The sequence below is a fragment of the Petaurus breviceps genome, unplaced genomic scaffold, assembly GCF_028583685.1.
Source record: "Petaurus breviceps papuanus isolate PSGF00001 unplaced genomic scaffold, PetGlider_PUasm1.0 84, whole genome shotgun sequence".
Classification (NCBI taxonomy): domain Eukaryota; kingdom Metazoa; phylum Chordata; class Mammalia; order Diprotodontia; family Petauridae; genus Petaurus; species Petaurus breviceps.
This window is the reverse complement of record NW_027186645.1, coordinates 3,611,208-3,635,906: the sequence shown is the minus strand read 5'-3', so window position 1 is coordinate 3,635,906 and position 24,699 is coordinate 3,611,208. Positions and strand designations below refer to the sequence as shown.

The following is a 24,699-nucleotide window of genomic DNA, read 5'->3' as shown; positions in this document are numbered from 1 at the left end:
ACTTATTCCTCTGTATAAATTTGGAAGCTTTGAGATAAATGACCCTTAATAGTAATGCCAATACCTTAAAGGTTGAATTTGGAGGTTGAATACTTCTCCAGAGAAAGCACAAGTCTGTAATTTTCTCAATTAATTGTCCAGGGAAACTAATGTAGCATAAAGCTACTTGAAAAAAGCCTTTATCATACAAAGGCCTCATTTTAGTGGTCCAGAATGGTGAGTACTGTCAAAAACCAGAGCTAAAGTGATGAAAGATTCAGTTTAGTAAGACTAACCAATAACTTTTCATAATTATGAATGGTATTAGTAATAAATTGGATGATGCTACTTTACTGTGACCTAAAATTTTATTTTGTTTTTCTCTTAGTTTCATTTCTTCCTCCTTGTTTTATAAGAGCACACAGACTTAGTTATATTAACCTGGAACCCATTTTCTCAAAAAGCTCATTAAAGAAGTGTAATAGTGTCCTTGGGAATGAATGTAGTTATAGTGAAGGAGGATTTTGTTTTGGTTTCTTTCCCGAAGTAGCAAGGAGCTAAATATAAAATGAAGAAAAACAGCTCATTTCCCCCCTCCCTGGTTGTGAATTATAAAATGACCAACCTACTGCAGTGCAATGTTCTTGCCAATCTGAGAACTGATGACAAAGCATGTAGGTCTGACAGGTCATTTTTTGCCACATTTGTGGTTTAGCCTTCAGTTTCTCCCTTTAGTAAATGCCACCTTGCTCCATTAGTCATACCAATGTATGGACCTATCCTGTGCCGGGCATTGTGCTAGTCATTTGAGATAGCAAGATTTACAACATAAATCCAGCATCAAGGAACTGACAACTCTATATCTAGAAAACTGTATTCAATACCAATATCCAGGTGACAATAAGAAGATAATCAAGTATTATCTTTTGCTTTTGGGTTTCTGTCGCTAAAATGATGTTGGAAGGAGTGATATGTGAATCCAATCTTTCATCCACAATGTCAGTAGTAATGATGACCAAATTAAAGTGGTTGTAAACTTATAAGTCAATTCATCCTGTACAACCTTCTTGGGATAGAGTAGTTTCAGTCTTTGGGCAAAAGAAGTAGAAGAGATAGGAAGTTAAAGGGTTTGGGAATTCACATTTCATGAATTTCTGGAGTAGAGAATCAGAGAAGGCTCTTATAGTATGAATATTTTTCAATCAGCTCTTTATTTCTTCCAGGTTCATACCACAGCTTTGTTTCTGTGTCATGTGTTTTTGGCCTTTGTTGAAATTATATTTTTCTTAAAGAATTGACCATCTATATAGCCAAGCATTTTATTTAATTATCTTACTCACTAATTGGGGTGTGTGTGTGTGTGTGTGTGTGTGTTGGGTGCGTATCTAAATGTCCTCAATTAGATCAATCAATCACACATGAGCCATGAAAGTAGTTTTGTTTCCTATCATAAAGAGAAGTCTGGATGTAAGAGTTAGCTGATTAATAAGCATTATTTAACAACCTCTTTTGTCTTGTTGCTCACCTGCTCAAGAACGTACTGTCCACTGCATCACATCCCTACTCTTTATCCTGGTCCATGAAACCTTTCCTTAGGAGACCGGCCTGCATCGAGCTCTCCAGTCTCCGGTGCCTTTTGCATTTGCCTATATAAGTTGTTAGTACTTTTTGCTATGTTTTTCTGTCCTCCATTTTTTTAATTGTGCTATTTGGCATCCTATCATAGCAATGTATTTTATTTAATACTATCTTGCTCACTAGTTGTTTTGTATGTGTCTAATGTCCTCAAGTAGATTAATTAGATTTTTAAGTGCTACCCCTGGGCAAAGACGGGTTTCTATTTCTTTTATACTGACAGAACACTACCAATAATGCTTCTCCCAGAAGTCTTTCACTTCACAGCCTATGCCTCCTAATTCAATCGTCCTGAATCTGAGCATATGTCCAAAAGGATTCCCCTCCCAGTTCTTTAGTCACCTTTTACATAGCCTCATTAGCTGTTTTGCCCTTTCCTACCCCCCTGCCCCGTTCCTAACTTCTTCCCTTGGGCTCTTGCTCATTTGATTGGTGACACTCTAGGACTACTATTTCAGGAAAGGTTCCAGCCATGTTTTAATTCACTCCTGACTCTCAGCTATTTCCTCTACAGCCTCGCCAGCTGCCTTGTTCCACCTGGGTCCCGTTGCCATCTCATCTTTCTCCATATCCCTGCCCGTTTCTAGAATCATGATCAAATTGACTCTTACATTTCCAGGAGACCATGTCTTTGTCTTAGGGTGACAAATATAGAGAGTACCATGTAGTGATAGCATTTATAGTCCACCAGTGATAGAGAAACAATGGAATTTAGCATATAGTTTTTTCTTCTGAACTTGGGACTTCATTAGTGTAGGAAATATTCCCTCTCAATGCAGACCAGAAACTTTGCTACATTTATGGTCTTAGACTGTTGCCTGTGGCACTGGGAGATTAAGTGAATTGTCTAAGATTCCATAATCAGCATGTGACAGGTAGGACCCTAGTTATATTGATTCCAAGGCTGGCTTTCTATCCATTGTACCATACTGTCTCTCCTAGGATCTAGTTAGTACAAATAATTAGCTAAAATAGGAAGCTAGCAGATTGCAGTCTAGGGTGAGCTCCTTCCTGATTCTAACCACCTCCCACAGCAATCTCCCCAGAAGCATTATGCTGATGACCCTGTCTCTCTGTACTCTTACTGCCACCACACACACACACACACAGGAAGTGTCTCTTCTCTCCATCCCTCTCCTTTCCCCAACTTAACCTGAGAAAATACCTCAGTCTTTTTGTTCCAGGCATAATTTATGACATTTGTCCTAGGCACAAAATATTCCTAATTACAATTTATTGATTAGTAATATGTAAATTAAGCATAATTTACATGAGCCTTTTTGGTTGAATGGGGTCAAAGTTCTAATCTTTATAATAATTTATAAGTAACTCTTAAAGTGCAGCAGAGCAGAAATGCTTTGAAGAACATAGGAAGTTCTCACTTCATTTGATTTTGTGAAAAGTGTCCTATCTTAACCTTTTAAACCCAAATTTTATCAAGATGTAATAATGGAAAGAGCTGGGTTTTTCTAGCTTCCAGATTGACTCTGATGACCAGAAATCCCAATATGGACAACAATAGAAGCAGTAGAAAGAACACTGAACTTGGAATAACTAGATTTGGGTCCCTAATCTACCACTCACCTCTCATGTGATCATGGACAAATAGCAATTCTTTGAACCTCAGTTTTCCCTCTGTTAAATGTGTATAATAATATTTGTACTCTATCTCCCATTTTTGTGATTACTGAATGATGTGAAGAATTTTATAAACTTTAATGAGCTATGCTCATGTCAATTCATCAGACATAACCTAAAAATTGAGTTTTTTATCCCTGAATTTACCTGCAAGTCTTAGAACATTCAAAGTACTATCAGATGTTGAGTTCAAGTTATCAATTTCACCTTTAATTTTTATTTGAGAACACATTGAATCCTTTTTTATGGTAAAACTATGTTTTTTTTTACAATGCTGCCCTTCACAAGCAGAAGGAAAATTATTGGTCAGTCATCTTGGCTTCCTTTCTTTCCTGTGACTCCCTTTTAAATGCTGAAAGTTGACCTGAATGTTATTCTTGAATTACCTTCCTGTAGTTCTCTGGTGAAAAAGAATGTTACCCCCTTAATGTGTCTCTAAGATCCTGACCCACACTTTCCTTTTGCTGCTTGTGTCACCCCTGCTGCTAGCAACTCCTTCAATGAATGTGAGATTTCTTATTCACAAATCCCAAAGGGCTTGTTTGTGTACATCACTCAATCTCATACCAGCTCAAGGAAGTGACCATTAAATGTGAAAATTCTGTCCAGAGTCAGGTACAACCCAGGGACATCCACCTCAGCTCTGATCTTGGATGTTAATTCATAGAGAGCTTTTCTTACTGAATGGTGGTGTGTGTGTGTTTGTGTGTGCATGGGCATGCACGCTATTCTTTTCAGAGTTCTCTGTCCGTGTGAGTGATAAAACACCACTCTTAGTGGCTGCTCTCCAGCTGGGTGCTATTCCAGAAACTGATCGAAGCCAACTCTAATTATTTTCAAGGTTTCTTAATAACAGTAAAGTGACATGTGGGCCAATGACTGAATATTAATTTCCTCCTAATAACAGGGAGTCCCAGAGTATTTCACTACTACTGGATATAAAGACCATTAAGTCATTGTGGGCTATGGAAAGATGCTGCCATAAAACTTCTCCTGCTGTCATTTGTGGATGAGAGTGCACTCTGGCAGGCTGTTTACAATTTCCTATGAATTTTTTTCCCTATATTATTAATATAAAGTATTTTTATTTCAATGACATGAAAAAGACAACAAAATTTAATTGATTTCAACCTCTCTAATAAGGAATTAATGATATGGTGCTTTGAACCCTAGTAATAGGGAATAATGTAGTGCCTTCCATGGGTGGGTTAGGAGATGGAGTCCAGACTTCTTATCTAACTGGCATAGAAAACTAACAATGAGGAAATTCCCTGTATCCGTGAAGATTGGCATGTTCTGCTGCATGTTAGAGAGTTGCTCCTGGCCAATGACAGGTGAAATGATATGTTACAGTGCTAGTATGCATGACTCAGAACTTGAACTCAAGTCTTGAACTTAAGTCTGGACTCCAAAGGACAATTCTCTCTTATTTTGTAAGTATATGTTTATGGAATTGATTTGAATTGATAGTGCTATGAGACTAGAACTTGTTTACTTTTGTATAACTTACAAAAAGTGTCTTTCTTTGCATATTATATAGCATTGGTTCAAATGTAAGTCCACTTTACCCCCCCCCCCCAGATTTGGATTCTATAAAGCCCATTCAGGATCTAAATATGTTTTGGTTTATCTTCAAGAAGGCTTTTATCTGGGAAAAAAAATCTAATAATACTTTAAACAGTACTGCAAAGGAAGTTGTTTCCTTATTTAATAGGGCTGTTTTTAGTCCCTTTTTTATGTTTTATTCCATTCCACATGGAAACAAAAATGTTAATTATGAATCATTTTTATTTATTCATTAAAGCAAATGTTTTAAAGCCTGTGAGCAATGTGAGAGAGGCAGTTTTGCTCTTAGTTAAAGAAAAGTTTCCCAGCAAATAGAATTAAGAATGCAAATGGTTGCTTAGCATAATGCCCAGCATCATCAGCTCACTCTTTATCCTTGACAAGGTGGCTTGTACCTCATTGTTTTGCTTAAACTGTTCAGTTGAAGGTCACTAAGTCTCAAGATAGCTTCTTCTTACTCCTTTTTTTTAAATTCTTGATAGCATTTGACATTGTTGACCTTACCTATCTTGTTTTCCAGAGTCCTCCACTATCTTGGTTCTGTTCTTACCTCTCTGGCTAGTCCTTTTGTTTCCTCTGACAGTTTCTCTTCTAATTCCCACCTCCTTAAATATAGGGATTTCCTAAGATTTTGCTCTTAGAACTCTTTTTTTCTCTTTACACTTTCATTCAATTCCCCACCCCAGCCTCATTATAAGCTCCTCAAGGGAAGAGACTATGTCACTGCTCAGCTATAATATTTAAGGGATCCTTTTGTGCTCCTTCCATTTCTGCAAATGATAAGCCTTGAATTTCCTAATAAGTATTTTTCAAGAGTTCTATAACCGAAAAGATTCATCACCTGGTGGCCGTCTCTAAACTTTGGTATTGCCACAGATTTTTGAAACTAGTTTAGGTTCATTCTTGGATGACAGGGAATGCAATTGATTGTCCTCTATGAAAACCCATTCCAACTCAGAAGGGTCATCTAGAGTTTGTGTTCCCCTAGTGTAGCTTTTCAAGACCCAGAGTTATATCTATACTTTGATGGGCTTCAGAGCAGGATGTTAGTGAAGGAAATATTACAATTCAATAGTTGTACTTTTCTTTCAATCATTTGTGCTTTCCAATCATATATATATATATATATATACACACACATATATATGGGTGTGCATATTTACATATATTTGTATGTTTATGCACAAACATAACAAAAACTCATAGCAGAATAAAATTCTCTGTTACACGAGTCCCTCTTAGACTCTTTTTCTTTTTAAATACATTTTTATTTATTTCATTAAATATTTCCCAATCACATAGAAAATTTTTAACTATCACTTTTAGAAGTTTTAGTTTCATATTCTCCCCCTCTCCCTTACTTGAGAAGTCAAGTAATTTGATATTGTTTATACATGTGAAATCCTAGAAAACATATTTTCTTATTAGTCATGTTGAAAAAGAAAACACAGACAAAAAACCCCAAAGAAAATAAAGTCTTTTTTTAAAAGTATGCTTCCATCTGCATTCTTAGTTCATCGGTTCTCTCTTTGGAGATGGATAGCATTTTTCATCATGGGTCCATTGGATTTATCTTGGTTCATTGTCTTGATTAGAGTATTTCATTTTTTCATGGTTGTTCATCTTTACAATATTGTTGTTACTATGCATGATGTTCTCCTGATTCTATTTACTTCACTTTGCATCAGTTGTTGGACTTGTGTCCAACTCATGTTTTTTTCTTGGAGGCTTTACTTGTAGCTCTTTTGACTCCTTTGTCTTCTTCAAAGTTTATTTCTTGATCTTCCTTATCACTATAGTAACATTTTATGGTCAGGTTCTTTTTTATTGTTGGTTGTTCATTTCCCCACCTTATTTCTTGATTTTGAACTTGATATTGAAGTTGGATTCTCTTCCTAGCATGGGGATAGGGATGGAAAGAGTCACTGTCTCTAACTGTAGGTTTTTTTCACACTGCTGTTTTCACAGAAAGTTTGAGGAGGGAGGATGTTGGAAATTTGTGATGCTTCCAAGGTTGTATGATATGGGGAGAGGTGTGATCACTGCTCTCTTGGTCTGCACTCTTGTCCTTAACCAGGAAGAGCCCCTGGTCTTTTGAGATTGCAATTGATACTGTTCCTCAAGGCCACTGCTCCTTTGGGACCAAAATTGATACTGTTTCTCAGGATCCCTGATCCTTTGGGATAAGAAGTGATATTGATCCTCAGGGCCCTTGCTCCCTCTCCACTGAAAGTGCTCCTCCTCACCCTTGAACTATGACCCTGAAGGAGGGTATAGGAAATGAAGTCACCAAACAATTGCCCTCAGAGTTCCTGCTCGATTTTAAATGAAAATACTTTTCTCTGCCCTTGAACTGTGCCCCAAAAGTGGGTACATACAGTGGAGTTGCCAAACAGCATCTTGGAAATCTTGGACATTTTTCAAGGTACCAGAAGTACAAAAATGAAATCACTATTTCCCTATTAAATGATCCAATAACACCAGCCCTAAGGGCATATTCAAATGAATATATATTCACCTTATACTTTGTTTTAAAGAGCTTACTTATGATGGAAATATTTAACAGAGAGGAACCATTTGCAAAGATCTGAAAGATGGATGGGACAGATTGTTGAGGTGACCCAATAAGCAATGTCTTGGTTTCATAATATATGTTTGATCCAAAAAAGAACAGAGACAAATTTCCTGTTGCTTTTGTTGGTCAGATATTTGAGTCATTTCCCAGAGAAGGTATTTGAAAAAACCTTTCAATGGAATTATTGAAAGCTAAGTTAGAGAAAACACTTGAGAACCTCCTTTAGAGACCAATTGTTCTGTGGCAGGAGGAAAATAAATAGCCTAAGAAGCCTGACTCCTTTAATTTCTCTGATTGCCTCAGGGAATGATGAGTTTTATTTGGCTTGGTATTTGCAATATATTTCTTGAAGGTAAATTCTCAGCCTATTTCACACAAATAATTACTGTAACTACAATATTCATGCCACCAATTATCAGAACTATGGCCTAATTTCTACTCATGATGCAAAAAAAAAAAAATCACGCCTTTCTGTTCAGAAATCTTTACCCAGGAAAAATTAATATCCTTTATACTTCAAAAGAATTAGCTGGCTGTGCTGGTTTATGTAGCTATTTGTATTTGGAAGGTAATTTAGACTCCAGTAGTGAATTAGCTATTAGGATCAACATAGACACTTTAACAAATTTCTCAAATAAACGCACTTTCTCCTTTGCTTAATCTTGTCTGGCTTGACAGACTATAGGAGAAACTATTTAATTTTTGCTCCCATTAGCCTACAAGAGAAATGGAAAGTTTTCTAAGAGTTTCAAGAAGAGAACATCATTATGATTAACACTTTGATTTGGTCCTAGAAAAACATTAATTAAAATTTTTATTTTCCTTTCTTTATTAAAATGAGTAATAAAATATAATTCTAACTGCCACAATGTTATTAGGATATGCCAGAAGTTTCAGAAACTAATAAGTTGGGATTATCCTTTTGTTTAATTAAAATATATTAAATATTTGTCATTTAGATCTTATTGTATTTAATAGAGCAGCTATTCTAAGAAAAGAAACAATTTGCATAATTTAAATCTAATGAAGCAACAAATTGGAAAAGGAACATTTCTGTAAGATGACTGAAAATCAGTTAGCAAAAATGGCTTATTAATTTTTCCCTGTATAATTTGTAAATGATGTTCATAGATTTCAGTTGTACGTTTAAACTTGAACATTATAAAGGAATACATCTCATTGATCCATGCCTTCAATTATGACCATAATCCCAAAATTAACATAGTTTTCCCTCTTAAATATATTAAAACTTCATTATTTAGACACTACTTGGAATTTTAACAAATTGAGATAATTTTCTCTTTTATAAAGTTTCTAGGGACCCACTTTCCATAAAAAAGGGTTTGTGCAAAGTTAGAAACCAGCAATATATGCTAAGAAAATTTTGAAAAGAACCAAGGAAAATCAAGGAAGTTTACATTTCCATTGTGAGGTAAATGAAGACTTTCTCTAGTTGCTTCTGGACTTGCCCCTACTGCTAGTCCACATTATGATTTGTTCATATGACAGGCCCTGTACACTTTTCACATAAATGCATGTGTAACACTAAAGAAGATGTTAGCCCAGAGAGAAAATACTAACTTCATAAACTTGGCTTAGTGATCATAAATTGTATTTTTAGAGATTTTTAAAAAACCATTTGATTTTCATTTATGCTATTCAAAATAGTCTTATATTTATTAGAATACACCTATGGTTTAGTAAGTAATAATATCCTGAAGAGAACTTGAGTTTTGTTTTGTTTGTTTGTTTGTTTGTTTTTTAGCAGTGAAGGGGTGAGGTGATTTGACTTGGCATCAGTACTCCAAACAGTTTTTATACTGATTTGTAGGTGCAATAACCCTGGAATCCATACATTATTTTTGTTGTCATTTATTAACAGAAGTCTCTACTCTCAGATTGTTTTTGTATAATTTGCCTCATACTCAGAACATGGACTGGAAGAAGAAAAGCTCTAATTATGGGTTCTGATTAGTTGGATTCCATCTAATTTAGATTTCATTGCATCTCTTTTCTTTTTTTACTTTGAGTTTCCCACAATGGTTTATTTAGAGCAGTCTTTCTTCCCAGGTGCCTTGAATTTCTTCCCTTTTGCTTCAAAGCTCCTTGTAAATCCTCCCTGCCACTTTTAAAATTTTTTCCGGATTCCTTTTAATACTACTAGACTGGTCTTATAATTAGTTGTTCATGGCTTAATTTGTATTTGGCCTGTTTTAGGCCAAAATGACTCCCTACAATAACCTTTGTATTGATGTGATTGTCAAGCATGTTTTATTTCCATAGAGTATTATAACTAGAATTGGATCATTTTTTTTTCCTTGATCTTTTCGATGTCTTTCTGTAGAGCTGTATATTATTATTTAGTGGTAGTTCAGTCAATCCTATTCAGCATTTCCTTGGGACTTGTATTGCTTTTTTTCTGTTGCTTGTGTTTTTTTTGAAATGCTCACAGTTTCCTTAATACAATAATAGCATGTAATTAACTCATGGAATTTGATAGTCACCCAAATCTCCCCCCCCCCTTTTTCAGATTTATTGGGGAATTGGAATAGAATCTTTATAGTGTTTGTTAATCAACCAACCAAAAAAAATTGATTTCTAAATCTATTCTATATCTCTTTTTTAATAGGAATTTGTATTAAAATACTGTTCCCAGGAGGCAATATTTGCTGAGAATTCCACCTTAGGGGGGACTGTCTGAGAACACTTCAGAGTCAGCAAACATTGAATGATTTGGGAGTAATTTGGCGCTGTCTGCTGTCCATAAGTAAGTAAGGACAGGATTTTCTATCTATCTAGAAAAGATGGAAATGGTTAATTCTGTTTGCTATCTGAAACCCACCTGTGTCCTCTAAGAAAGTACTTAACAGTATAGTACTTTCATTCATTTCTCCATTGCAACTATCACTGGGATTTTTATCTTCTTTTGGTCCTTTGTATTAGATTTTAAGAAGGGAATCATTTGGCTCTTAAATGCCCTTGCTCTTACAAAGCTTGGAGTTTGGATTCCAGACCTAATGAAGTCTTGGACAGAAAAGTATATCTCATTGTATATTTTTCCCAATATAAGGAGGAATTATTTATACATTCTATCAGACATTTATAACCCAAACTTCCAAGCACCTGTATGCTTTCCAAATTATTTTTTACCCTTGTGCTTCTGTTGATTATCATAGCTGATTGCTTGGGGACAGGAAGATGAATTCAAATGCCACCTCAGATATTTCCTAGTTTTGTGTGTCACTTAACCTCTTTTTGCTTAATTTTATTTATCTGAAAAATGGTGATGATAATAATAGCATATATCTCTTGGGTTTTTATGAGGATCAAATGAATTATCAAATAAGTAAATTAAAAATCTTAAAACACAATATAGTTCATTGTTGTCAAAGTTGTCATTAATACTGAGTGATCCCTGTTTTTGCTTTTTAGATCAATCTATCCTTGCACCAAAATAAGAATTTGTTAACCTTTGCTTTATATTTATTTGTATTCACTTATGTATCTTTGTATTTGTATTTTGCTAACTCACTGTATCATATGTTGTATTATTTTATTGTTAATATTTTGTTTTCTTGACATTATTGATTAGATTTCTCCCACAAGAGACATTTTAGTGATTTCCCAAGTTTTTCAGGAAAATTTATTTGAAACTGCAGATAGCTTCTGAATGTTAATAGAATATTCCTAAATCAGTTCCAGGTTTCTTATCAACATGAAATACTAAAAGAAATTAATTAGGGAGGGCAACTTGTGCTTAGCAAAACTATAATTTCTTCTTCCTCTTTCTCCTCTCTGTCTCATGTTTATCAGAAATTGAATGGATATTTCTAGTAGATTCTTTAGGAGGATAGAACCAAGCTCCATCCCCTCAGCTTTTTTTTTTCAAATGCCCAGTGTGTTGTGAAATTTTCTGTTTGAGATCATCTATTTGAATTAGTTTTTGGAAAACATATATAACAGTGAAAAATGTCATGAACAAAAATTTAGAATTCAGAAATGCTCAAGAGGGATTATCAAAGTAGCATTGTTCTACTTTGAAATCTATACTTTGATTAGAATGTGCTTAAGAAGTTTACTGGGTCCAGTAGTTCTTACCTATGTAAGCTTGGGCCAAGTTACTTATGCTCTGTGGCCCTCCCTTTGCCTCACCTATAAAATGAGAACACCTTGGGAATCTGTCCAGCTTCCTTTCTGGAGGAAAGAAATTGCCTTCTTGTTTCCCATGACAGATCTTAAAGACAACATAAGCAAAGGCTACATGAAAATGATGATCAAGATAGTTCTCTTGAGCCTGATTAATTTCATTTATATTTCAGTTGGACAAAATAATTTCTAAGACCCCTTGCATCTATAAATTCAGGATCCTACCAATGCTTTTACATAACCTGTATCTCTTTACTTCTCTATTCCACTATGACCTTAGAAGTAATTTAGTCTAATTTCTCTTCCTTTAGAATAGTTAACAGGAGAGAGAGGTGAATGGAGCTGCCCAGTCACGCAGTTAATCACGATGTATACAGGGCTGGAAACCAGGCCACCCAAATTTTATCCCACTGTCTTCACACTATATCTATTTTTTTCTCATTAAAAGCCTTTAATTTAACCTCAAATTTGCTCAGGTATCTGAAAATCAGGATGTTGAACCAAAACACTTTTCAATTTTGCTGTAAGGGAATGGGTTGCTGATTTCTCCAGACTCCACCAAGACTTTTCTATTCAGTTCTGACAAGGAAAAATAAAACATACCTTTTAGTGGGGCTTTTGGTTTGAATGTGGGTTTATTTTGACTCCCTTACCTTTAAGCACAATTTTGCTGACCCTGCCATCAAATGGGTGAATTGTCACAGCATTTAAACTTCTATAGCTAAATTTCTATTTAAAGAATGCATTCATTGAGCATCTTTAACTAAAAAAATACTTTCCAAGCAGAATATTTGTTTTATTGTTTATAATTTAAATAACTATTAATTTTAAATGTGGTGAAATTAAATTTATGAAAATTCTTAATTTGATTTAGATTTTTTAAGCTATCAATTATTTTGTTAATATTGAATTGTTCTTTGTAATTCATAGAATGATATGTAAAAACAGTGAGCTATAAATTATCAAAGTGATGGTGTCTCTTTTCTCTTTGTTTCTCTCTTGCATCTTCTCTCTCTGTCACCATTTCTCTCTCTCTTTCCACCCTATGTTTCCCTCTCCTTCTCTCCTATCTTTTTCTCTGTCTCTCCTTCTTCCTATCACTATCTCTCTTTCCTTCTTTCTCTCCTTCCCTTTCTCCTCTCTCTTACTCTCTCTGACTGTCTGTTTTTGTCTCTCTCACACATACACACACAAATTCTCATGTTCTGAAAGCAACCCATATCAGAAAGAATTCCTTTTTGTTTTACTTGAGAGATATAGGGAAGTTATATTCTTCTCTCATGTAAATATGAGGACTATTTTATAAAAGCCTGAGAAACACTTATTTAGCACTATTCCCTCATCATAAATATTTATAAGGGAGAGATCTAAGATGTTATATGAGTATATGAGTACTTCTTACCCTTAGCACAGGCAAGGGACTTGCCCTTCATATCATGTAATACCTTAGTACTTACCACAGTGGTTGGCACATAGTAAGCACTTAATAAATGAATATCAACTAATTGACTGACAGTTCCTCTGTGATAATGCTGTATGTTCTTTGCATAGCAGGGATAGGCTAGCTCAGGAAGGGAGTGTGAACAGGGATTCCCCCTGTCATGTTTAAAAAACTTGAGAGACATAATTTCTGGATAATTAGTCATATTCTTAATAATGGTTGAATATTAATAAAATAGTGACATTCTTGAATGCCAAAGCCCTTGTGGTGGTGGGCTCAAGGCTTATATGTCCTTGGAGAAGTGGGTGTTCGAGTGAGTGGCAATAAACACTGATTGGTTAACAATTAACAAAAGGTAGAATTTTTCAAAGAGAAATGAACTCACTCCAAAGAAGGGCTGAGAATGATTTCATGTCACTCTTGGACAGAGAGGCTATCCCTGTAGCCAGACCACCCCCAGCCTTGGGCAGTCTAGACAACTGAACTATCTCCACCCAACTTTGACTGAGTTCACCTTAGATTAGTGATTCCTTGTAAGGCTGGAGGGTGTCTGACCAAGACTGAGGAGAGTTGTTAATTCAATATCCTTCAAGAGACTGAACATTGAAATGACCATAGAAAAAGGGGAAACTCTGGATCTCTCCAGATCATTAGCTATTAATCATTTCTCTCACCCCCAAGGTGAGTTGCCACAGTGACATTTTTGAGCTGGCAACATTCCAACATTCTTGAATCCTATTTAAAACTAGGTATGTGTTATCTTGTGCCCTTCCATAGCTCTGGATTTTGGAAAGTGATGGGATGGGAAATGCTGAACAAGAATTTTGGTTGCAAAATAAATTCTAGACATAGAGGTCATCTTACACTTGGTATCAGCACTTTGAAGTACTTTTTTGTCTGCAAGAGTGAAAGCAGATTTTTAATCAGATAAATTCAAGCTACTTATTATCAGTGAGAATTATTAGACATTTGTTTTTTCATTGTTTTTTTTTTCATTTTGTTATTGTCATTTGGAAACTGACAAAGAATTATTCTGATTTCAGGTTTATGTTGTAGCTTCATTAGCTCTTTGACCCCTAGCTACTGCTTTAATGTGTTATTATTCAAATTGAAATGGAAATGGTGACTGTGAATTTATTTATGCATTACTTAATAGAATAGCAAAACAGGATAATATGAATTAATGACTTTTTCACAATTTGTCTGTAATATTAGTTAGAAATTCTGTTTCCCCTCAGGGTCTTACTTCAGATTTATATCCTAATAAGCTTCTCATGCTGGTCTTGGACTTTCTAGCTTACATTTTCAAAGCTTATACATAATGCATAAACAGATAACTGCTAACTAATCTAAATCTCATGGCTTTAAAATATCTTTTGATGGTTGTTATTATAACACAAAGAAATTAATCCTGATTGAAGTTTATCCACAGCAGACATAAAATCTTCCTGAAACATCATGTTCAGGAGTAGTTAGGGCATAGTGCTTTGCTTTTTAGACAAGAAACACACAAATGTAAAGTCTGTTCAATGGGGTTAGCAAATAGGACCAATGAGGAAAGAAAGTATAAAGTAACAAGTGGTTATGGAGCCCCAGAAATGACTCACTGACTTAGCATATACCCATTTTTAAACTGCAAAATTCCCTTGGTCAGAGAACTCAAAGATTTTTGACAATAGCAAACAAAACTTCAGATGTAATGATATTGGTCTTCCTTTCAATTGTTTGATTCCAGGCTTCTTGCCTCAAACTTCCCTTATCACCAACCTTTCCATTTTAGTCTTTGCAAAATGAAAACAGGGAAAGATATTTTTTTCTGTTTCTACAATCCTATGTCTTTGATGACTTTGAAATATAGAAATATATAAGTTAGGTGAATAGAAGATAAAGTATATGCTGGATACAGTATGTTATATCCAGTGTTAACTAAAACTGGTTGGTTGCAAAATGGAATGGTTTTGTAAGATGTCTATTCCTTTTTGAAATGTACATCAGCACATATTCAAAGAAAAGTGATTTGCTGTGACTGGGAATTAATTGTTCAATGCTCTACATCCATTAGATTCTTCTTAGAGTATTGTATGCACATTTTTAAAAGGCATAAGAGAAACTGGGCAGGATTCTAAGAAGGATGACAAGTTAAAAGGAATAGACATCAAGTCCTGTAAGATATTATTGAGTATCCACAGTATTGTAAATATATACACATATGTACATGTCAGAAATGTTTTTCTGAAACTTTAAGTCTTTTAAAAGTATCTTTAAAATTCTATTTTACAAATCAACTAGAATGTCACTATTCTGTTTCTTTGTTATATACAAATGTCTGTGTTCTGCTTAGAAAGAAATCATTCCACCATAATGTCAAATTTATTTGTGCCCAAAGTATGACTAAGAACATAGGTGATATTCTTTGTCAAAAGCATTGGATCAACACATAATGCTTTTTTTAAAAGAGTCTAGAGAAGAACTTTTTTTTCTAATCAATTATTTGCTTAGGAATGAGATTAAAGAATGTCAACAAACAGGTTTTAGGGGGAAAACTCTCCTATACTAATCATAGAAAAGACAAGATAAAACCACTTTATAGTTCCTAAAATACTAATAGGCTATTGAATTCTCTGTTTACCTTGTTCTTTTTTTCTCAGTCTTATTTCAGTTGCAAGCCTTTCTAGAAAGCACATTCCATTTTCTTTTCTTGCAAGTTCCTTTAAAAGTGAGGGGAAGTGTTTACCCAAAACTTTTATGCAGTAGCTACCCATTTCATGAATCAAGGTACACTTGGTTCATCAATATGAGGATATATATTAAGACACTCTTCATGTAAATCTTAAGTTTTTTATCTGATCTGTTTCATAAAACTAATGTTATTTTCCTTTGTATTTGTCCTAGTCTTTTTTGGGTACACAGACTTAGTTTAGATTATTAGAAATTTCAATTTTAAGCCTAATGTTACCATCAGAAAAACTTTTTACCTCCATAGCATAGCACTGAATTGTACACTTCAGGCTATTAGCATATTAAAATATTAATCTGTTTGAGCTTTGCATATGATAGTTTCAAATATTCATTATTGTATCAATATGAATGCCCATTTCAGCAATACAGATCTCAACTACTCCAAGCCCTAATAGATGATCTTGATGAGATGCTATGGCCAAAAATTTTATTACCTGATAACCTGCATTCTCTAGAGCATCAAGTAGAAGGGAGTAATTTAAGATAAAAGGCTAGAATATTAGTTCAAGGGCTTTAAATATCAGTCAGAGGAGTCTGATTTTTTTTACTTAGGAGGCAATAGAGAACCAACTAAAATTATTAAGCAGAGGAATGAAATGGTTATACCTAAGAAAGGTTATTCTAGCAGTGGAAAGAAGGATGAATTGGAGTAGATGGTGAAAGAGTCAAAGTGAAAAGACCTCTAAGGAGGTCATTAATTATTTTTCTGATGGATAATAATAAAGGACTTTTACTGAGATAGTAGAAGTGAGAATAGAGAGGAGAGACCAGATACAGGAGACATTGTGAAGATACCTTTGACAAGGACTGGTAACTAACTGAATATGAGAAGGAGAGGGAGAGGGAGGAATCAAAGATAAGGCTTACGAACATGGAAGTCTGTGAGGATGTTGTTTTTTGAAGAGGATTAATGATATTATGGAGTGATGTCTTAACTTGTGCATGAATTGGATTGAAGTGAGGCAAAAGTCATCAATCTCACTCTCTTCCAGGCTCATCGAAGTCCAGTGTAAAGACAAAAGTCAGACTAACTGGCAATGGCCTGGCATGCAGTGGATGACCATAGCATCTCTGATGTCTGACAAAATTCCAAGGGCTCCAGTCACCTTCATGGCTATTGGAACACATTGTTCTCATCTACCCATTCATTCCACAGGAGTATGTCTTCTCTTGCTTGGGGTAGACATCCCCTTAGTCACTGATGGATTTGAAGAATGTAGTTAATCCTCAATATTGTTTAGTCTGTCTGTGAAATTGTTTACTGGAGTGAGGTAGCTACGGGTGCTACAGCTTCTTGGAGCCACAGTTGAGAGTTGGGTGACTAATTGGGCACCAAAGGTGAATGAGCAGCCCTCACACCTGAGAGGCTAGTACTCCCTGAATACCCCATACATCCTTAAGACTTATGAACATAAAAACCTGTGTGAATAGTAGTACCACAGACATAAACAGGGAAGTCAGAAGAAGAGCAGGGTTACTGGTGCTTTATTTTAGACAAGTTAGGTTTGAGATGCTGGTATAGATGGAGATGTAGGCATGAAATTCCTAGGAGAGCTTCTCTCTGGAAATCATTTGCATATAGCAGTGATAACTGAAGCCATGAATGAGATTGCTCAGTAAGGATATGTGTATTGTGTATATACATGTATACAATACATATATGTTTGTATATACATATATATAGTACATATGTATGTATGTATAAAGAGCCAAGGAGAGACCTGGGGGACAAACAGTCACATTAAAGGGGTCATGAAGAGAAGGAGTTAGACAAGGAAACAGGGAAGCAGTAGTCAGAGAAACTGAAGGAGAACCAGGAGAATATGATGTTTCTACCGCACTAGTTGACTGCTAGGACGTGTATTGGATAGAACACTGAGCCTGGAGCCAGAAAGGACTTGAATTCAAATGTGGCTCCTGACACTTCTCTGAAAGTTACAGTCTTAGAGAGTTTCTTGGGTAACTGAAAAGTTGTGTTGTGACTTGCTCAGGGTCATACAAACCAGCGTATATGTGTTAGAAGTGGCACTTGTTTCTCTTCTTGCCTCCAAGGTCACATCTCTCGTCTACTGTACAATCCTGCCTTTGTGCTACTTCAATAAAAAAAATCTAGTATAGTTCTATAGATATTAACTGTGTATCTGGACATAAAGAAGACAGCTCTTTTCTCTGCATAGCTATGAAGAAAAGGGAGTATAAATTTGGATGTCCCTGATTAGAGTCTGGCAGCTTGAACTTGTGAATTGGCATTAAGAGAAAAATACATAAGGACTTTTATTGTCCCCTCCCCAATACTTCTAGTTTTATTTTTGCTATCTATTAATACTGATGAAAAGGGGTATCTTCTACTTCCAGAGCTGTTTTGAGTACCTTGATAAATAAATTTTCCCTTGTAGAAAAGCCCCAAGTTACCCCCTCCAAGCCTCTAAGGGACCTTGTGAATTTGCAATTACACTGTTTCCATGCCCACTCTGGGGAGCCTCAGATGCTTTAATGAATGGAGGCAGGAAGCTCCCACTCCCATTTAAGAGCTGGCTTTCTGAGTTGGCTGGGCAGGCAGCTACTCTTTTGTATTGTTAGTCTGTTTCTTGCCTGGTGTAGCAGAAGATTTTCTTCTTGTTCTCTGGTCTTTGTTCCACTTCCTTACAGTAGCCAGTAAAGCCCCTTGGCTATTTGCTCTTGGCCTAGAGTATGTGAAGAAGGAATCAACTGACAGCCACATGTGAGCCTCTGGCCCTCTACTGTCAGGTGATAGCAACTCTTTAGTCCGAGTGCTTAAGAATTTGCCTGAAGGGAATGTTAGCTTTTAAGCATGTTCAAGATTCTGAAAGGAATTGCTTTTATTTAAGTAAACCAAAGGCATTTATTTTTTTTTTTTGAACAATTCAAAATCTTCAACCTACCTGGTAAAATACAATTAGATTAACCTGACAATTCGTTTGGATCCAAAGATTTAGGACTTGAAAGCAATTCTGAAGAAATGAAATAAAACTGTGGCCAATAACCATTGCATAGCCTGCCTATTTAGTTTCCTGACCTCAATTCTTTTTCATTCTAGAATCTATTCTCCACGTGGCCGCCAAAGTGATTTTCCTACAGTACAGGTTTGACCATGTCACCCCCCACTTTCCACCACTACTACTCAATAAATTCTAGTGCTTCCTTTCTAGGATCAAATATATATGCCTCTATTTGCAATTTTAATCTCTTTCTACCTGGCCTCTTCCTACCTTTGCACACACATTATCCTCTCCACAACACTCTGGTATCCTAGATGTTCTTTACATATTGTGAGGAGATATTTCTCTCTCTCCCCTCTCTCCTTTACATTCCCTCGCCCATCCTCTTCTCTTCCTCCTTCTTCTCCTCTTTCTTCTCCTCCTCCTCATCCTCGTCCTTCTTCTTCTTCTCTCTCCCTCTCTGTCTCCCTCTCTGTCTCCCTCTCTGTCTCTGTCTCTGTCTCTCTCTCTCTGTCTCTGTCTCTGTCTCTGTCTCTCTCTCTGTCTCTGTCTCTGTCTCTCTCTCTCTCTCTCTCTCTCTCTCTCTCTCTCTCTCTCCTTCCCTCCCTCCTTTTCCTTTCCTCACACATAATAAGCTCAATAAGTGCTTATAGATTAGAAAGAAAAAGGTCTTCTCTTTCTAAGCTTTTGCACTGCCTTCTCAGGCTCTCTGGTTTTCTTCAGGACTCAGCTCACATCACTTTCTAAATGAAGTCTTTCCTTACTTTCTAGATGCTAATGTACTCCCTTCTAAAATGATTTTGTATGTTATATAAAATATACATACGTACACATTATCAAAATGCTTCTGATCCTCCCCTAAAGCCCCTTAGAACGGAAGCTGTTTAAGGACAGTGAATATTTCTTTTATATCTTTATATCATCCATGCTTAGCACTGTGCCTGGCATAAAGTAAGAACTTAATAAATACTTGTTTCTTGAATGATTGTTTAATGATACCTATTATGTATTGCATTAGTACTGAACATTTTTTTAAAGTTACTGATTCTTAATGATATTACACATCTCCCTGAAACAAGGGTACATTTTTTAATAGTAGTGCTTTTCTTGTGGATGATACCATAAGGCTGTGAGTCATGGAACATCATGATCTCTGGAGAATTCAAGTTGTGGGTTGCCTGAAGGGCAATGCAAAGGCACATGGTGGTCAAAAGTAGGCTGGAATACATTACAAATGAAGACTAGCCCTAGAGTGAATTGGCATAAAGGGCTTCATAAGAGTTAAGTGTGATCAACAAAAAAAAAATGGGCAAGTCACATGGTGAAAGCAATGGACAAGCCAATGGACAGTCCTGGATGCTGTATTATTAGCCATATGATTGGACTGATTGTTTGGATTTCCTATGAACAATTTCTAGGAAGACATTGTCAGTAGTCTCAGGGAATGAAAGGGCTTAGGTTGTGATCTGTGCTGTTAGAATGAGATCATGGAATTATTGAAATAAGAGACTGTTACATAGAATCACAAAAATCTTGGACTTTGATGAGAACTCAGAGATTATTGATTCTAATCCCTACCTTAAGAAAAATCTCTTCTACAGCAGTCCCCAAAAGTAATCTCCAGAGTCTGCTTGAAAATATCCATTAAGGGGAAACCCACTGTATCTTGAAGTAGTCCATTCTTTTTTAAGTAACTCTAAATTGTTGGGGAATTTTTTTTTCATGAAAGAAAGAAAAATCTGGTCAATTAAAACGTCTACCTTTTGCTCCAAGCTCTGTTTCCAGGGCCAAATTGTATTATTCCTTCCCATGTGATGGTCCTTCACATTCCAACCCTTGAGAAACTTCTTCCCTGCAGTCCTATCTTCCTGATTGATTGATCTTTCCCAGATCACTATTTCAGGAAAGCTCTAGTCATGCTTCACTTTGCTTCTAACTCTCCAGCTAATACCTTCATAGCCTTGCAGTCATTTTGCCCTTTTTGCCCTACCCTTCCCTATACCACCACCCCCAATACCAGTTCCAGAGCCAGGAACCAACAAATCAACTTTGCTATTATATCCGCATAAGTTGTGTCAATCTATTCCCCTATGGTCTCATTCACCATCTCCATATAGGTCAGGATCAAAATGTTCCTCCCTGACCTCCACTGTCCTTGTCTGTGGTCTCCTCCATTAACATGTAAGCTATTTGGAGGCAGAGACTGTCTTTGCTTCTTGTATTCATAATCTCTTCACTTAGCACAGTACTTGGCACATTTTAAGAACTTAATAAATGTTTTTCATTAACTTATACATCAATTCTATACTTAAAGTCTTTTTTTCTACATGTTAAAAATCTCCAGCTGTATGTAGCATGGTCTCTACTACCCACAATAGCTTGATTACACTTTTTTGAAATCTAGTATCCAAAGCTGAAAATAAGACTCTAAATGTTGTCAGATCAGGGCACATTGCAGACTGATCCTGCCTGGCAGTGCCATTCTTACTGTAGTGGAGGATTCTATTAGCCTGACTGCCTTGTCACACAATTGACTTACTTTGAGCCTGGAATCCACTAAGACCCTCAGATCCTTCCCACATGAACTCCTAGCTAGTCGTGCCTCCCCCATCCTGTGCTTATATAGTTGATTCCCTCCCCCTCCAAATATGGCATTTTATACTTGCCCTTTTAAAATGTCATCCTATTAGGTTTAGGGATTCTAGCCTAATGAAATATTTCTGGGTCATGGTTGTCACACATATTAATTATCTCTCCCAGCTTTATGTTATCTGAAAATTTGACGAGTGTGCTCTAGAAGCTTTTTCAACCAGTGCAAGACCAAAGACAGATCCTACTACAGACCATTCCTCAAGTTGACATCCCAATTTATTAAATAGTTAACTCTTTGGATTCATTTATTCAACCAGTTCTAAATGCATCTAGTTGTGCTATCTCTTACCCAAATTATTACAGCAGTCTCCTAGATGGTATTCCCATTTCTTGACTCAAGTATCTATTATAGCTTTCACATCCTTGCCAAAATGTTATTTCTAAGGTGCTGGTCTCATATCATTCTCTAATCAAGAAGGTTTAATGGCTTCCTACTGCCTCTAGGATAACATACAAATTCCTGTTTGGAATTTAAACTCCTTCATGATCTGGCTATAGTCTATCTTTTCCAAGATGATTATACTTTATTCCTCCCTCACACTTTACATTTCAGTCAAACTGGCTACTTGTAATTCCTTGTACAAGGATGATTTCTATCACAATATTTCCTGCCCTCTTTTTTTGCTGCAGAGTGCCCTTCATGCCTGGCATAGTCTTCCTCCTTACCACCAATTCTTGAAACCTCTGTCTCCCTTCAAGGCTCATCTCTTGTGCCATCTCCTAACAGGACTTTTCTGTTGCCCCTAGTTGTTAGTACCTACTCTACTCCACCCCTGAAATTACTTTTTGTTTATTTTTATGTAACTAAAATGTGTAGATAATATTGGATTATTGAATGGATACTATGTAAAATGAATGTGTACAAATGAGTTTACAAATTAGGTGTTTTCGTAATTACCTTTCCATGAACACAAAATTACTCTGACAATTAGAAATAATTGGAATTGGGATTATAGCTCTTGAAAATTCTGTTCCTTACTAAAACAAATTAAATGATAAACACATGATAAATTAAGTAATAAAAGAATAGTTATAATGATGTGCTTTGGTGAGATGTATCTCATACCTTTTACTTTTGGAATGGAGATTTTAAAATTTCTTCATCAAGAAAATAAGACCACATTCATTTTTAACATGGTTTTATTTTCTTGTTAAAGTTATGAAAACTATAATTTTCAACCATGAAAATACATGGTTGGTATTAGTTTGTTTCTATTTCACTAAGGTCCCTTTCTTAGGTGAATTATGTGCAGTGCAATGCGTAGTTTTCCATAATTGTTGCCATCAAACTGTTATGAGTTTTTCTGTGAACTTCACTGAGAGATTTTACGGAAGGTCATCTATTTAGTAGGTTGTAGATTCTTAAGAAACTCCCAAGTCTTTTATATATTATTGCGATCACTTGGGAATGAATCTCCCAGAATTAAATTGCCACTCATGGTCTTAGGCTGGGTCCCTTCTATTGGAGAGTCCATTCAGTGATAGCATTTGTCAGTTTAGCTGCCTCTTTGCCATGCAGTGAATACAAAGCCATGGAAACATGTAGAGAAATCTAATTTTCACTGAGACTGAAGGTTCCTTAGCAACAATTAAGTGAAACATGTTTGGTCATAGTGAACTTCTATGGAGAAAGTGAACTTCTATGGAGAAGAGGATGGATGTTATACATGAGATAGATATGTACATCTTGGGCTGGATAGATAGATGAGAGATGTTTTGATCTCGGCCTGTGACTTCATCAATGTAAGGGGATATTCAATGTGCCACAGCTCACTGTTTCTCTTCAGCTGCTTTCCAAGAGCCATTTCTGATCCAAAATCTCATGTTAAGAGATTAGGCTTGGGAATTGATGGGCTGCTTTCAGTGGTCCCAAAGTGCTCACTGTTTCAAGAGCCCATCTCTTTAACAACAGTATTCTTCTACTGATGATTTATAGCAGACATGGAATATAAAGATCTTGAAAGAATTAGAATCAAAATTGACTTAAAAAGCAATAGCAAGATGAATAGTGGGTAAGCAGCTGCAGCATCTTACAAGTGATGATATTGCATGACAGTAATGGTATTTTTTTTAAAAAAGCATTATTTAAGGTCATGTATGAACAGAAAAGGAGACTGACCAGATATATATAGTTAAGATGAGACAACAGGTTGACAGAGTGACATATGCCTAAAATACTAAGAAAACAAGAAAAGTCTTCAATGGAGTATTCATGGGAAACATTGGGTATCAATGGTATAATATGTAAAGGCATAGAGAGGTAGCTTTCTGTATCAGCTCAGGAAAAGGATAAAATCACAGACCTACTCAAGTATCTCTAGGGAACATTGGACACAAATGAGTCCCTTTTACTTATCCACCTTGGTTAGTCTAATTACGGACACTAAGTTGTGGACTGGAGCTTGAATATTTAATAGACCCTCTAAACACTAAGTGCAATTAGAATGTCTCTGGGGTTTATCTTTGAGAGGAAATTATTTGATAAAAAGTAAACAAATATAACAATTAAACATCAAACTTGATTGCTTCCTAGTACACCATTTCTGAGAGCTTGCTTGTTGTCTTCACCTAGAGCCACCTCTTGAGGTAGCTCAGGAAGGTAGACAAGCCCTGAAAGGGCCCCTTTGTTTATGATTCTTATCATATTTATGATTATGACTCCTTTTGTTCTTTATTCACTTTTACCATTCATTCATCCAGTACTTACTAAGCATTTACCATATACTGTACACTGTGTTAGTTGTTGGGAATAAAAGTAGAAAATAAAACTGTCCCTGTGCTCAAGGAGTTTATATTTTGGGGGGGATAAGGGAAAGTAATCAATAGATAATTAAAGGAGGCCATTACTTACAGTAGTGCAGGGAAAACATGATGAAGGCCTGAACTAGGGCAGTGGGCTTTGAGGTGAAATAAAAGGACAGATGTGGAGTTAAACTCAGCAAGACTTGGCAAATAACTGGCTATGGGAGGTTGGGGAGAGTGAAGCATAGAAAGCAATAACTTCATAGTTGCAAACCTGGATGTGGTACCCACACTCAAAACTAGAGAGAACTTAAAACAAAGTGACAAAAAAGATGAGCTTTTGTTTCATGGAAAAGTTTTGGGTCGTTAAAAGAATTGATTTCTCAAAGGCCATCCAGTCCAACTGCTTGTTCATGATCAGTTCTGGATATTGTCCATTTTCAATGTATATCCAAGATATCTAACTGGACATAGATTGATAGCTAATATTTACTTGGGGTTTTAAGATTCATGAGGTATTTATATATGCTATTTTATTTTATTTCTGGAATAACTGAAGTTACTACCTTCTATGCTTCCTTGTCCCCAAACCCCTACAGCCAGCCATTTGCCAAGTTTTCTTGCAA

General features: G+C 35.9%; 1 protein-coding gene across 8 annotated transcripts in view; it reads left to right on the top strand.

Annotated features, from left to right (window-relative positions):
• Nucleotides 1-24,699, top strand: part of NRCAM (neuronal cell adhesion molecule) — a 319,224-nt gene that overhangs the window by 68,032 nt on the left and 226,493 nt on the right. For 7 of the 8 annotated variants that reach the window (XM_069107011.1, XM_069107014.1, XM_069107015.1 and 4 more), the window contains exon 2: nt 10,023-10,160. The exons of the other annotated variant lie outside the window; for it this stretch is intronic. The gene's annotated coding sequence lies outside the window, so the exon portion shown is untranslated. The remainder of the gene's footprint in view (nt 1-10,022; nt 10,161-24,699) is intronic. 8 annotated transcript variants of the gene reach the window in all.